The sequence below is a fragment of the Acinonyx jubatus genome, chromosome E1 (assembly GCF_027475565.1).
Source record: "Acinonyx jubatus isolate Ajub_Pintada_27869175 chromosome E1, VMU_Ajub_asm_v1.0, whole genome shotgun sequence".
Classification (NCBI taxonomy): Eukaryota; Metazoa; Chordata; class Mammalia; order Carnivora; family Felidae; genus Acinonyx; species Acinonyx jubatus.
In genome coordinates, this window is record NC_069397.1 from 48,296,168 (window position 1) to 48,310,828 (window position 14,661).

Here is a 14,661-nt window from a genome sequence, read left to right on the forward strand (position 1 = left end):
AGTCCAGCCTGAGGGTCACCTGGTAATCAGTGTCCTCTTGATGACTTCCTCCACCACCCACTTAACCCATCCAAGAACCGAAACATGTATTAAGTTGTTTTTTTTTTTAAGTCTATTTATTTATTTTGAGGGGGAGGAGGGGTAGAGAGAGGGAGAGAGAGAATCCCAAGCAGGCTCCACGCCGACAGTGCAGAGCCCGACGCGGGGCTCAGACTCACAAACCATGAGATCATGATCTGAGCCAAAGTCAGATGCTTAACTGACTGAGCCACCCAGGCATCCCTGAAACCTGTATGAATCTATTTAATGAGCTCCTTTCCTCTTTGACACTGAACTTGATGTTAAGACTAACGGCACGTGATTTTCTAATCAAAGAGGACCCGTCCGTTCCATAGGACACATAGTCAAAATTGCATTTGCCCACTGTTGAGATAGTATAGCTATCATTATTTAGATAGCTCCGGGCTCCGAGCTGTCAGCACAGAGCCTGACATGGGGCTCGAACTCACAGACTGCGAGATCGTGACCTGAGCCGAAGTTGGATGCCCAACCGACTGAGCACCCAGGCACCCCACTTTACATATATTTTATACGTGCTCCCAACAACAGCTGTCATTTATCTACATTGGTACTAATTTATTGTACTTGAAGAGGGGCCCTAAAGAGGAATCTCCCAAGAATTTGGAGAGCTAGCTCTTGGAGTTTGAGCTCAGCAGCACCCATCTGGGACGAAGTAATAATAAAAGAACCCGAAACGCAGCCAAGAAAATATCACCAGGAAAGAGATCTCGTGTCAGTGCTCTAGAAAATGCTCATACCAGGGGATGCCAACCACCTGTGAGACTTTGAGCAGACTCCAAGAGCTGTGTCACGAAAGGCGGAGCCCAGACATTTATGCGAAAGGACAGATAGGAGGTGCTCATACCACCACAGCTCCTGGTGATTCTGCCAGAGGATGCCAGACCCCTGTGGGGACATCACCCACCAAGTGCAGAGAGCTGGGATTGTTGTGGAAGCTCTGGGGGAGGTTCGGGATAGTGGGTAAGAGGCAGGAGGTGTGAGCACGTGGAGAGTTGGGGAAAGGGGATGCAGAGGGCTGGGACCACCAAGCCAGAGCAAGGTGAACAGTCCCTACAGGGGGAGAAAGAGGCTGAAAAGGTCTCTGCCAGGCTGGACTGAGAATGCTGGTCTCTCTGATCTGACTCCCTCAGAACTTGCCCTACAACTTACCGCCTTCAGAAATTAGTCAAGATCTGGCTTTGTCCAGGCTCCTGCCACACAGTTCCTAAACCCTTGGAGTTTTAGGAGTGATAAGAGTGTCTTTTGGATGCTGCAGAGATGGCTGGTGGCTGGAGGCCCTTAGGGCTGATACCCAGAAAGACCAAGGTTTGACCGTAGGGCTGGATGTTTCAGCCCTTTCCCCTGACCTCTAAGGAGGCGAGAGGGCCTGGAGTTAATTACTAACGTCCAATGATCTCATCAGTCATGCCTACATAGCGAAACATCCATGAAACCCCTACACGATGGGTTCAGAAGGCTTCAGCGTTGGTGAGCACAGCCAGGTTCCAGGCAGGTGCCTTGCCCTGAGAAAGCTTGGAAGTTCCAAGTGCACCCACCCTCCTGTCCTGGGCCCCGGTGCATCTCTGCCATTTGGCTGTTCCTAAATCGGACCCATTAAAGTCAACCGGTAACAGTAAGCAACGTGCTTGTGTGAGTCCTGTGAGTCGGTCTAGTGAATTATCAGAGCCGGGGCCAGGGGGCTGCTACGGATTTATAGCCAGTCACCAGGAGTACTGGTGATCTGGGATTTTGTCTGGCATCTAAAGTGGGGACGGTCTTGTGGGACTGAAGCTTTAAACGTGTGGAGTCTGACGCTAACTCCAGGTAATGTCGGAACTGAATGGAATTGTTGGACACCCACTTGGTGTCAGAAACCTGGGGAAATGATTGGTGTCAGGAAACAAAACAAAACAAAACCCTCATTCATGAATGTAGATGCAAAATCTTAAATAAAATATTAGCCAGTAAAATCAGGCATCCAACTAGGGTTTATCCAGGAATGCGAGGGTGACTCAATATTTCAATATTCTAAAAAGTCAATCAAGGTAATTCATCACAGTAGAAAAAAATTCATAACATTGCAGACGTACCTCGTTTTATTGTGCTTCAGTTTACTGCAGTGCACAGATACTATGTTTTTTACAAACTGAAGGTTTTTGGCAATCCTGGGTCGAGCAAGTCTATCGGCACCATTTTTCCAACAGCATTTGCTCACTTCATGTCTTTACGTCACATTGTGTAATAATTCTCACAGTATTTCAAGCTTTATTGCTCTATTTGTTGCAGTGATCCGCGATCATGATTACCACTCGTCACAAGCTCAGATGACAGCATGTTGTGGCAAGAAAATCTTTTTTAAAAGTAAAGTATTTTTAATTAAGGTATGTACATTGTATTTTCAGACATAATGTTATTGCACATTTAATAGACCACAGTAGAGAGTAAACATAACTTTTACACGCACTAGGAAACCAAAAATTCATTTGACCTGCTTTATTGCAATGTTTGCTTTATCTCAGTGGTCGGGAACCAAGCCTACAATATCTCCCAGATATGCGTGTCTTTTTTTTTTTTAATGTTTATTTGTTGGGGCACCTGGGTAGCTCAGTCAGTTAAGCATCTGACTCTTGGTTTCATGTCAGGTCATGATCTTCCAGTTCATGAGTTCGAACCCCACGTCGGACTCTGCACTGACAGCTCGGAGCCTGCTTGGGGTTCTCTCTCTCCCTTTCTCTCTCTGCCCCTCCTCCACACTCTCTCTCCCTCCAAATAAATACACTTAAAAAAAGAGAGAGAAATTTTTTTTATTTATTTATTTATTTATTTATTTATTTATTTATTTATTTATTTATTTTGAGAGAGAGAGCGAGCACACAAGCCGGGGAGAAGCAGAGGTAGGGAGAGAGAGAATCCCAAGCAGGATCTACACTGTCAGCACAGAGCCCAACGTGGGGCTCGATCTCACAAAGCGTGAGGTCATGACGTGAGCCAAAACCAAGAGTCGGACGCTCAACTGACTGAACCACCCAGGAGCCCCAACATGTCTCATGATAGATACATAAAATGATGGCATCAGAGAAGGTGATTTGAAAAAGTGACACTGAGGGTCGCCTGGGTGTTTCAGCCAGTTAAGCATCCGACTCTTGATTTCAGCTCAGGTCATCATCTCACAGTTCGTGAGATATAGCACAGAGCCTGCTTAGGATTCCCTTTGTCGCTCGCTCTCTCTCTCTCTCTCTCTCTCTCTCTGTCCCTCCTCTGCTCTGTCATGCTCTTTCAAAATAAGTAAACATTTTAAAAAGTTTTTTAAGGGTCGCCTGGGTGGCTCAGTCGGTTAAGCGTCCAACTTCAGCTCAGGTCACGATCTTGCGGTCCATGAGTTCAAGCCCCACGTCGGGCTCTGGGCTGATGGCTCAGAGCCTGGAGCCTGCTTCCGATTCTGTGTCTCCCTCTCTCTCTGCCCCTCCCCCATTCATGCTCTGTCTCTCTCTGTCTCAAAAATAAATAAACGTTAAAAAAAAATTTTTTTTTAAGTTTTTTAAGTGAGCTCTTTCCTTCCTCCCTCCCTCTGAGTTCTGTCCCTTCAGTTTGAATGAATTAGTTGAAAACCGTGGTCTCTTGTAGTCCCGGCCTGAGCCATAGGCTATACTACCTGTTGTGTCGCTAGGGCCCCTGATCCTGTGATCACAGGATCCTCTGGCTTTACATTCTGGTCCCCATCTCTGGTTCCGTGTGTCTTTTGCTGATTCCTCAATCTGCAAGACAGAACAGAAGGAAGCTGGCAAGCAGATACTATTGGATGATTAATTATTGTAGCAGGTACTCCAGTAGGTACCAGAGGGACAAATATGAACCAACGTCCTGGAGGAGTAAGTCACTCATCAAAGGTCCCTCTGCTGATAAATGGCCAGGCAGGGCTGAGATGTGAACCCAGTTAGTCTGGTTCCACAATTCACACTCTTTTTTTTTTTTTTAATGTTCATTTTTGAGAGACAGAGAGAGACAGAATGCAAGCAGGGGAGGGGCAGAGAGAGAGGGGAGTCACAGCATCCGAAGCAGGCTCCAGGCTCTGAGCTGACAGTGCAGAGCCCGACGCGGGGCTTGAACCCATGAACCGTGAGACCACGACCTGAGCCAAAGTCAGACGCTCACTGACCGAGCCACCCAGGTGCCCCCAGAATTCACACTCTTAATCCTTCTGTGTCCCTAACTCTACATGTACATAAACCAACCGGAACACTAAGCACTGTCAGATAGACGTCAAAGTACAAAGGGAAGTGATTAATTCTGACTGGGCGTGAGTTGGTTCTGGAAGGCTTTCAAAGAAAGAGGTAACATTTAAGCTAGGACTTAAAAGATGCAGGTTTTGGCAGAAAATGAGAGTGTATTGGCCAAGACAGACTGGACTATGCCGTGGAATCGAAAGTTTAACCCAACCAAGATTTCTTTCTCTTAACCAAATGTTAATTCAAGTGAACAAATAAATATCTAGGGCATTCCCTCAGGGTCACAACTCAGAGATCCAGGCTGCTCCCACCCCCAACTCATGGTCGTGCATTCCAGACACCTGCTTTCCTGATCCCGATGCAGGGAAAGAGACAAAAATGTGGAGCACACACACCTGCCTGTCAACGCTTTCAGCCCAGAAGCCACGCACTTCATCACTTCATTGGTTCTAACTGAGAAAGCACATGGACTGTTCGGTAAGAATCTATTGCCTCGCCACGGAGACGAGAACAGGGGCATTCCAGCCCGAGGAGGGAACATGTACAAAGGCGCGAGAGGATAAAAGTGCACGGTATGCGTAGGGAAGAGTAAATGAATTCAGGACCCAAAAGACCACGAATGTCATTTCATAAGTGGAAGTCTGCTGGGGCCGCCATTACAAAATGCCAGAGATTGGGTGGCTTACACAACAGATGCTTATTTTCTCACAGTTCTGGAGACTGGAAAGTCCGAGATCAGGGTGCCAGCAGGTGGGTTTCTTCTCAAGCCTCTGTCCTTGGCTTGCAGACGGTGGTCCTTCTGCATAGTGTCCCCTGATGTCTCTCTCTCTCAATCTTTCTCTCTCTCTCTCTCTGTGTCTTGATCTCTTCTTGCAGGGACAGCAGTCAAATTGGATTACACCCCACCCTAATAGCCTCATTTCAACTTCATCATCTCTTTTTAAAGGTTTAGTCTCTGAACTAAATGTTTGTGATGCCCCCCTCCCTATTCATATGTTGAAGCTATAATCCCCAGTATGACTGTATTCAGAGAGGGGACCTTTCAGGAAGTAATTAAGGGTAAATGAGATCATAAGGATGGGGCCTTGATCAAGTAGGATTAGTGCTTAAGAGATCTGGAGTGGGTGCCTAGGTGGCTCAGTCGGTTAAGCATCTGACTCTTGATCTCGGCTCAGGTCATGATCTCACAGTTTGTGAGTTCGAGTCCCATGTCGGGATCTGTGCCGCCAGCTCAGCCTGCGGCCTGCTTTGGATTCTGTGTCTCCCTCTCTCTCTGCCCCTCCCCTGCCTTCACTCTGCCTCTCTCTCAAAAGTAAATAAACATTTAAAAATATTTTTTTAATAAAAAAAAAAAAAAGAGAGACCTGGGAGTCAGCTCTCCCGCTCTCTCTCTGGGCCTGCACAGAGGGGTCTCCTGAGGACACAGCCAGGAGGCGGCTGCGGAAAGAGCCAAGGAGAGATGTGTCAGAATGAAACCCACTTTGCCAGCACCTTGGTCTCCAGCTTCAAGAACTGTGAGACAATAAATCTCTGCTGTTTAAACCACCCAGTCTGTGGGATTTTATTTCAGCAGCCTGAGCAGATGAAGATAACCTGTGAATACGGTCACATTCTGTCATTGTGGTTAGGACTTCAACATGTGAATCTGGGCCAGGGGGACTCAATTCAGCCCACAACAACAGACAAGTGGAAGCTCTCACAGAGGAACATCAACGATTGCCTTGTTTTACATACAGTAACGAAACAGGGGCGGGGGCGGGGCGCGCAGAGGTGGCGGCCCGGCGAGCAGGTGCAGGCCGAGGTCAGGACGGAAGCAGTGAGGACATGACAGAATGGAGACTGGAGGATCTGCAGGTGTGGACCTTGCCCTTGGAGACTGGGTCCGACTCAGTGAGGGAAAGAGAACAGGATTCCAGGGTTTCCAGCCTCCCTGCCAAGCAGATGGGGGTATCAGTGTCCCAAATGGGATCCCCAAAAGCAGCAGTCCGTTTGGGCAAAGACAGACCTCGTTTTGTGCAGTGTTGCTGGAACATACACACAGAAGCGTCCAGAGACAACTGGAAATGCAGCCTCAAGCCTGGGAGGGGGGAGGGCGGGGTGGGGGGGACGTGAGGACGTTTCCCAGGGGGAGGGCGAGGCAAGGCAGAGGGACCGAGGGAGCAAATAACAGGGTTTCTGCGGATACCAGCAGTGAGACCAAAGGTCTCTCCTTGCCATTAACACAGCCCTCCTCACCCTCCCCATACACTCGGGGCCCCGCCAGCTGGCTCTCCACTGCCATCCACTGCTCCCTCTTTAGTCAATTGTTTCAATCCCGCAGTAGCTGCTTTCCTGCGATTCATCCCAACTCTGCGCCACACTGCATGAGCCCTCAGTTCACAAAGTCCTGTACGTGCCTGTCCCTGGTGTTCCCTGCCTGGTCTCACTGTCAGCTGTGTGACCCTGGGCCAGGCATTTAACCTCTCTGAACCGCAGTATTTTCCACCGAGGAAAAAAATGTAATACCTGTCCCCACCTATTTAAAAAGGGTAGTCGTGAAAAGCAAATGAAAAGACTGAATATGAAACAGATACTCTCTAAGGCAATAAAGAAACCGTAGCAGCTGGGGTGGGGGTGACAGTGATGGAAGTTATGGTCACAATATGCCCTTTAGGGACCAGTCAATAAAACTTAGCTAGACGACCTAATCCAGAGAGACATTTAATTGATTGCTTCTTTATGGATCTGACTATGATTGCTACAAATAAACAACATAATCTTTGTCCTCCGGGAGCTGGATGGCAGCATGCAGACAGAGATCAACACAAAGCACAGGATAAAGCGCGCCTGTCCCCACGTGGGTCAGACCCAAGCTGCACAGGATGTCAAGGGGAGCAGACATAGTCAGGATGATCCGGGAATGCTTCCTGGAGGAAGTGGACTTTGAAGGGAACCTGTGATGTGGCCAGGTAGAGAGGGAAGAGGTGCACATCGACCTGACTGCATTGGAGGAAAAGAATCGTGCAGGGGAGCCCTGAATTGGAAGCCAGCCTGCTCCTGACGCTGGGAGGCCCCACCTTCCTGGAGATGAAAAGAGTGTGGGACAGTGTCCTAAGTCAATGCGGTGGGGCTGGGATTCCTAGTTCATTCTATCGCTAAACCAGTACTTGAAGTCAAATCACCATCCCGCGAAACGGCAGGGATCAGGTGCAGGACCAGTCGAAACCGTTCCAGACACAGTGCCCGCCACTCAGCCAGCCTGCGAGGACGGCTGGGGCCCAGGCGGCACGCAGGGCTCCTCGTGCAAGACTGACTGCACGCTTCATCTGCACGGACACTTCCTTGGCTCACAGATTGCTCTGGAACAGTGGCAGCACTGGGTCACTGGGTCGGCCAGGCACCCGCAGCAGCAGGGGAGCGAAGGGGCGAGCCCAGCAGGGTGTTGAAAGGGCTGGAGGAGGCCGCTTCTCCTGGACACCGGGACCAAGGGGCCATGGGCTGCGGGGGTCGCTCCTTGAAGACGCAGCCAGAGGTCCCTTCCGCCCCAACACACACACACACACACACACACACACACACACACACACACACCCTGTTAAACTAGCATTCGTTGCTAATGACAGCTTAAGACTTCCTCTTTTCACTCTTAACTTTTCAGAGTATAACTTACTGAAAACACTGTATTTCACTGGATGAACAACCCTCATCTTAGTGGTGCTAAGCACTGGATGGAGGGGTTTCATCCACTTGACCAATTACAAATTTAAACTTCTCTGATAAAGGGGCGCCTGGGTGGCTTAGTCCCTTAAGCATCCAACTCTTGATTTCAGTTCAGGTCATGATCTCCCGGTTCAAGAGTTGGAGCCCTTAATTGGGCTCTGTGCTGACAGTGCGGAGCCTGCTTGGGATTCTCTCTCTCTCTCCCTCCTCCCCCTCTCTCAAAATAAATAAGCAAACATTAAAATAAGTTATAAACCTCTCTGATAAAAATATAAGCAGGCTCCTTTATTTCCCTTTGTGTTTAAAAAAAAATCTATGAAGAGTTTGAAACTCACCTTCAAAAGGGATCAAGAAGAACGATTTTTAAAAACCCAAGAAAAAGAGGCAGATTTCTTGCCAGCAGGAAGGTCCCACTTCACACAGTGGGAGGTTCTGCTGGGGAGAGGGGAACGTGTGTGTGCCATGTATATTTTTAGGGAGTTGCTGTGGTCTGAATATCTGTGTCTCCCCAAAATTTATAAGTTGAAACTGTTAAAAACATTTTTTAGTGATTATTTTTGAGAGAGAGAGACAGAGACAGAGAGAGCATGAAGGGGAGAGGGGCAGAGAGAGAGGGAGACACGGAATCCGAAGCAGGCTCCAGGCTCCGAGCTGTCAGCACAGAGCCCTATGCGGGGCTCAAACCCACACACCATGAGATCATGGCCCGAGCCGAAGTCAGACGCTTCACTCCCTGAGCCCCTCAGGTGCCCCTGTAAGTTGAAACTGTTAAAATAAAAACCACATCAAGACCAGCCTTGAAAATTCCCCAAGCAGGAAAAAAAACAAAAAACAAACAAAAAAAAAAAACCCAGTTTAGTCATACAATAAAGCCTGATTTAGCTTATTTTGCAAGGCTAGCTTGACCTGGGTCATTTCTTGCTTCTGCCTCTGGAAATTATAAGCAACATGTGACCTGTTTCCCCAGGATAATGTGAGGTAAGCACTGCCCATTTCCTTGTCACTTAAGAAACTTCTAGTATTATAACCCATCACTGTAAAGAATAAGCAGTCACTGCCTCCACGCTGTCTAAGCTGCTTTATAACAATGCACGCCTGAGCCTCCCTCTCATGCTTCGGTTTGAGGGCTCCCAGTTTGCAAACTGTCTTTTTGGTGCAGGCGCAATAAACTTGTACTAAGTACTACCTCGGTGATTCGTTAGTTTTACTCCTGAAAGTCTCCGTCAATGAGATTCCCACCCTGACCACAGAGACCCCAGAGAGCTTCCCGGCCCCTTCCGCCCTGCGAGGACACGGCACGAAGTCTGTGGCTGGGAAGAGGGCTCTCACCAGCCCCGGCCATCCTGGCATCTCAGACTCCCAGCCTCCAGAACCGTCAGCAATCAATTTCTGTTGTTTGTAAGCCAGCCACTCTGCGGTATTTTGCGATACCAGCCTGGACGGGCTAAGACTTCCCATTAGGGTACAGAATCATTTTCCTCTGACCTTTTCCCATGTAAGTTCGCTGAAGGGGTTCCCTGAAAAAGAATGAAGTGCAAAACGTAGGACTGACTCCTAAGGTCTCAGAGAGGGGAGCCTGGCCGTCTCCCTGTCTTAAATGAACACTGCACACCAACAAGAGACAGTCCATGTTGATTCCTAAAACCCTCTAGAAGGGGTGTTGCTGGGGCATCTCTGGGCCCCCCTCATCTTCGTGTTCCGTGTGCAGCCCTCCGGAGGTATCTTTTTTCATTAGACACATTGAAGACCCCCTATCCCTTCCCCACACTGTCACCCCCAACACACACACACACACACACACACACACACACACACAGAGAGAGAGAGAGAGTTGACCAGACCACAGTTCCCTGGCTCTCTAGAATCCTGACTTCTCTCCACAACTAATTCCAAGGCCACAAACAACAAAGAGATCATCCTGGGCCTCTCTGACCCCACAACAGGCCTAGCATTTTCCCCCTCTCAGAGTCCAGCTGACTGAAGTATGACATCAAGCATTTCAAAGAATCCAGACCATCCCTACAAGGCATCAAAAAGCAATAGCCTCATTCTTCCATCCACCCATGCTTCTGGCTTCTTCTCACATGAAGTGGCTGTCACTGTCCTTAAGATTTGTGGGACCAGAGTGTTCCTGTCCGCCAGAGAGGGCTCCCTGGGGAACACCCGCATCATATCCTTTGTTGTGCAAAGGTGGAATAGGATCCCAAGCCACTGCACTCTCTTCCCTAGTAGGGAGACTCTTGTCCCAGCTACACGGCTGCCAGTCACAGTCCAAATGCCCATGTCCCACATGCCTTGTTAGCTGTGTCCGGCCTCAGAAAGTCCTCGTTTTTGTTACGTTCTCAATAACTACCGAGAACTTCTCTCAAGTATTCCAGAACCTCCCTTCAGAAATAGGACTGACTATTGGCCCTCACCACCTGGCTCTGGTCAGCAAGGGACACGCACTAGATCTGCAGCTAAATGCAAGTTCTCCTACTTCACCAACACCCCAGCTGCCTCAACAACACCTTCCCATCCTTCAAGATCCAGCCCACCCACCGCGCAGTCTTCCAAAGTCCTTTCCTGATATTCCACCCGTGTGACCTTGAGCAAGGATAAAGCGAATGCTGGAACTTACGCACTTCCTCTACCCTGCAGGTGTCTGTCGTGGCACCTGTGATTGGCGTATGTGGCTTCTAGACTAAAAGCTGCTTGCAGATAGGGACCATGCCTCGACTGTCTGCTATCCCAGCATCTAACGATGTCTGAAACACAACAGATGCTCAGCACATGTTTGTGACATGGATGAATGTATAAATGGCACAAGCAATTCTATTTGTTTAGGTTTATTTACTTATTTTGAGAGAGAGAGCACGCGCACACGAGCGCACACACTCATGTGAGCGAGCTGAGAAGGGGCAGAGAGAGAATCCCAAGCAGGCTCCGCACGGTCAGCACAGAGCCCGACACGGGGTTCCATCTCACGAGCCGTGCGATTATGACCTGAGCCGACATCAAGAGTCAAGACTTGGACGCTTCACGGACTGAGCCACCCAGGCGCCCCTGACATAAGCAATTCCGAATCCGCCCGAGCCTTCTGAAGATTCCTACTTCTTGCAGGGCTCAACCAGGCCCAACGATCTCCCTAAGTCTTAAAGAAAAACATATTAGAGGCCCGAAGGAACGTTTTGTCCGCCTCACCCCCTAGCTGGTCAGAGTTGCCCAGACACAGAGATAGGCCGGAACAGGAGCAGCGCCCTGTGTGTGGGACACGGAAGGCGGCCCAGCCACGCTCTCATGTCCGCTGTGTGTCATCAGCCAACTCCCCCCCCCCCCCCCCGGGGCAAACCTCTTGGATAGTAGACTTTCCACCGCTTCTTGCCACATCTTAAGCAAGCCCGGACCCCTCCCTGGTGGGGTGCCAGTCACCAGGCCTGGCAACAGAAATCAGAGGTGGCAGCGGTGTGGCTGGTGGGGCTGTCTACCCAAGAGTGGCACTGGCTGAGCTGGAGGCCAAGCCGCCCCAGGAGAAAGAAGGGACCTTCTGACCCGTCCCTTTCTCCCAGTCCTTGATAAGCCTGTCACTTCCTAGGTGACAGCTGCAGTGAACACAGGAGGACTCGAGTGTGAAGTCTCTCAGCTCAGGGAGAAGACGACATCCCAACCTTCCTCTCGTTAGCATCGGAATGGTCTTCTGAACTTGATTTTGAGCTTGAATCTGACCGCATCACTCACCTGCTCCAAATTCCTCAGTGGCTTCTTTTGGGGGGAAATCAGAGCACCTCTGAAAGGCACAGGAGATCTTTATGACCCGTCCTCGCCTGCCTGTCCCCCCCCCCCCCCCCCCCCCCCGTACTCACGAGACTGGCGCACGCCTCTGCCCCGGCACACGCCACCCCCACCACAGCAGAAGCCCCTTCAATCTCAGCCTCAAGGCTCTGCCCTCGGGGTTCCTGCCCCTGCTCCTCACACAGACTTGGGAGCTAGGACCCACCGCGGGCTGTGCTTTATGCCTCTACTGTTGTAGCGAGACCAGCTTCACTGGGTCACTGTGTCGCTGAATCACCCCAGTTCTTCAGTCTTGGTCCTTACCCGCCCCTGTCCTTACCTGCAAAATGGGGACAATAATGGAACCTGTCTCGCAGCGTCGGTAAGAGGGCTGAGCCCGGCTGGGGAAGCTGCCCTAGGTGGCTGGGGAAGTGAGCCAGGGAAAGGAAGGACATCAAGACAGGAGGTATTCGCGGGCAGGTTACCCCGTGGATCACCCGAGCTGCTGGGAACCGCTGGGAGAAAAGGTGTAGAAAGAACACTCCGAGCACAGTTTTTCCTGGACGGGTAGGAAGCTCCTCACCCTCCAACATTCTGCCCAAGCAGGGCTGATGCTTCAGGCCCAGGGGGCGGCTGGGACACCTAAACAGATCATGTCCTTACAATACATCCCAGTCATCTAAGACCGCAGGCGTGCCCTCCGCTCCCGGCCACACGCTCCGAGCCTCCCCAGCATCCCCGCGCTCACTTCCCAGAGTTGGGAGCCTGCGCACCTCCCGGGGCCCAGGGCACCGGACCGCGCTCCCCTTCTGGAGAAATGCCATCCTCGGCCTGTACTGTTGGCCTTGGTGTCGGATCGTCATCCTGGCCCCCGGGTGGATTCGGAACCGGAACACCGGCGGCCCGCAAGGGGTGGGTGGGGGAGCCCCCGGCGCAGGCGCCCGCGCGCCCCGCACCCGCCGCGGCGTCCGGGGGGGAGGAGGGCGGCCCGGAGCGCGGGCCGGGGGCGGCTGCGGCCGGCGGCGCCCCTCTCCTCGGCCTCGGCTGCCGCCCCGGGAAAGCGGCTGGAAGGCGCGCCGGCCAATCAGCGCGCCGCGCCGCGGGCTCATTAGCATGCGCCGCGCCGGCGCCCACCTGCCGCCAGGGGGCGGCGTCCGGCCCCCGCGGGACCCCGAGGAGCCTCAGGTGAGACCCGCGCGTCCGGGACCCGCCACCGGGAGGATCTGTCGCAGAGGGTGCGCCTTGGACCGCATCACTGAAACCTGGGGGGGGGGAAGTGATGACAGTATACCGTGGGTCTTGGATCCCTGGCTAGCCTGCCACTGACCCGCCGTATGGCCCTTAGCGAGGTGCTTCAACTGCCTGAGCGTCAGTTTCCTCATCTAACGGGAGAAAAGCGACTGGGTGGTGAGAACTGACACCTGTGTGTCAAGTGCTGTGGGGACGGAATGAATAGCGAAGTTAACTGGCAGCGGAATATGGTTGGCAGAGAAGTGTGATGCCCGCCTGCCAGGTGGGCTGGCTGTGAACGCTGGATTTCCCCCGAGCTTTAGAATCTCAAGCGAGTTATGGAAACTTTCTGGACTTCATTTTCCCCTTCTGATCAACAAGGACAGTGCACCCTCCTCCTCGGTTTTTTTGGGGGGGTGGGGTGGGGGGGTGGGGAGCAGTTTGGTTTTAAGTTTACGGAACTAATGCATGTAAAAGCGCTTAGAACAGTGACTGACACATGGTGAATATCAGGTAAAACCATAGTTTCTCTCGTGTCTCCTGAAACACTCTCTTAAAAATTATCAGGCCTAGTGTCTCCCTTATATATATAGTCAGGGATATATATATCATCTCAGAATAATGTGAGAACTCTTGTAGTAGTAAATGGAAGTAAAAAGTATATATAGACTCTGGAACCAGATTACTTGGGGTCAAATCTCAACTCTGATATTTACTAACTAGCTGTGTGTCTTTGGGCAAGTTACTTGACCCCTCTGTGTTTCAGTTTCTGTAAAATGGGGATGGTGCAATGACTGCCTCCCTCACAGGATTGTTAAGGGGAGATAACAAAGTAAACAAATGAACCGATGTCAGGTGTTACTACTATTAACATTATGTCATTAAAGATAGTGTAATAGAAAACACAAAACTTGAAAATAGGCTCGAGTTTGACAGTTACTCCCTTCCTCTTGCTCTCAATTTCTTCATCTATGAAGGGAGGGGCCTAGAACTAACCAAACTCTGACAGGATGACACCTTCCAGGTCTAAGACTCGGGATTCTTAGCACCAAGGACATGCCCGTGTTTCATTTCTAGAGCTAGGCAGCCAGAGCGTGGCAGATGAATCTGGTGTCAGAAGCCGGGAGGAGGGCATTAGCCAGAAGGCACTCGGCAAACACCTCTTCAGATAATCTGCTTCTCCTCCTGGTGGAAGAACCAAGTTCCTCCCAAGCTACTCACGTATCTGAGCTCTGACTTAGAGCGCTGGGAAACAAACGCTTTCAGAGACCAAATTCTGAAGCCTGGTTGACTCACAGGGACACGACTTGACAAAAAGCCATGAGCTACGGCTCCCAGGCCCAGCGAGGCCACTGCACCAGCAGGACTGCACCGGCAAACGGCAGGGAAAGCGCTCATTTCATCCAGGTTTTCAAGTTTATTGGAATGGGTTAAGCGAAGTGATTTCAGAATCATTTTAAACATGTGTATGTCTGTGATGGTTTCTCCTGTCAATTTGGGCTCCTTTTTTTCTTGATCAGTTTATATCATGATGTGTCTATTATAGTGAGATTGTGTGTGTGTGTGTGTGTGTGTGTGTGTGTGTTTACTTGACAACCAGGTTTTATTGAAAAGTTAGAACTTTAAGGTCATCTAGTTTATGGATATGTATGTTGTTTAGGTTAGTTAACAGACATGAGCGGGCTCAGTAAACTAG

General features: G+C 50.6%; 1 long non-coding RNA gene across 1 annotated transcript; it reads right to left on the bottom strand.

Annotated features, from left to right (window-relative positions):
- Positions 1-8,548: 8,548 nt before the first annotated feature.
- On the bottom strand, positions 8,549-12,762 carry LOC128313451 (uncharacterized). Its single transcript, XR_008294179.1, has 2 exons — positions 12,533-12,762; positions 8,549-12,368 (listed from the first exon to the last, which is right to left on the bottom strand). It is a non-coding gene; the product is annotated as an uncharacterized LOC128313451 (long non-coding RNA).
- Positions 12,763-14,661: the final 1,899 nt, after the last annotated feature.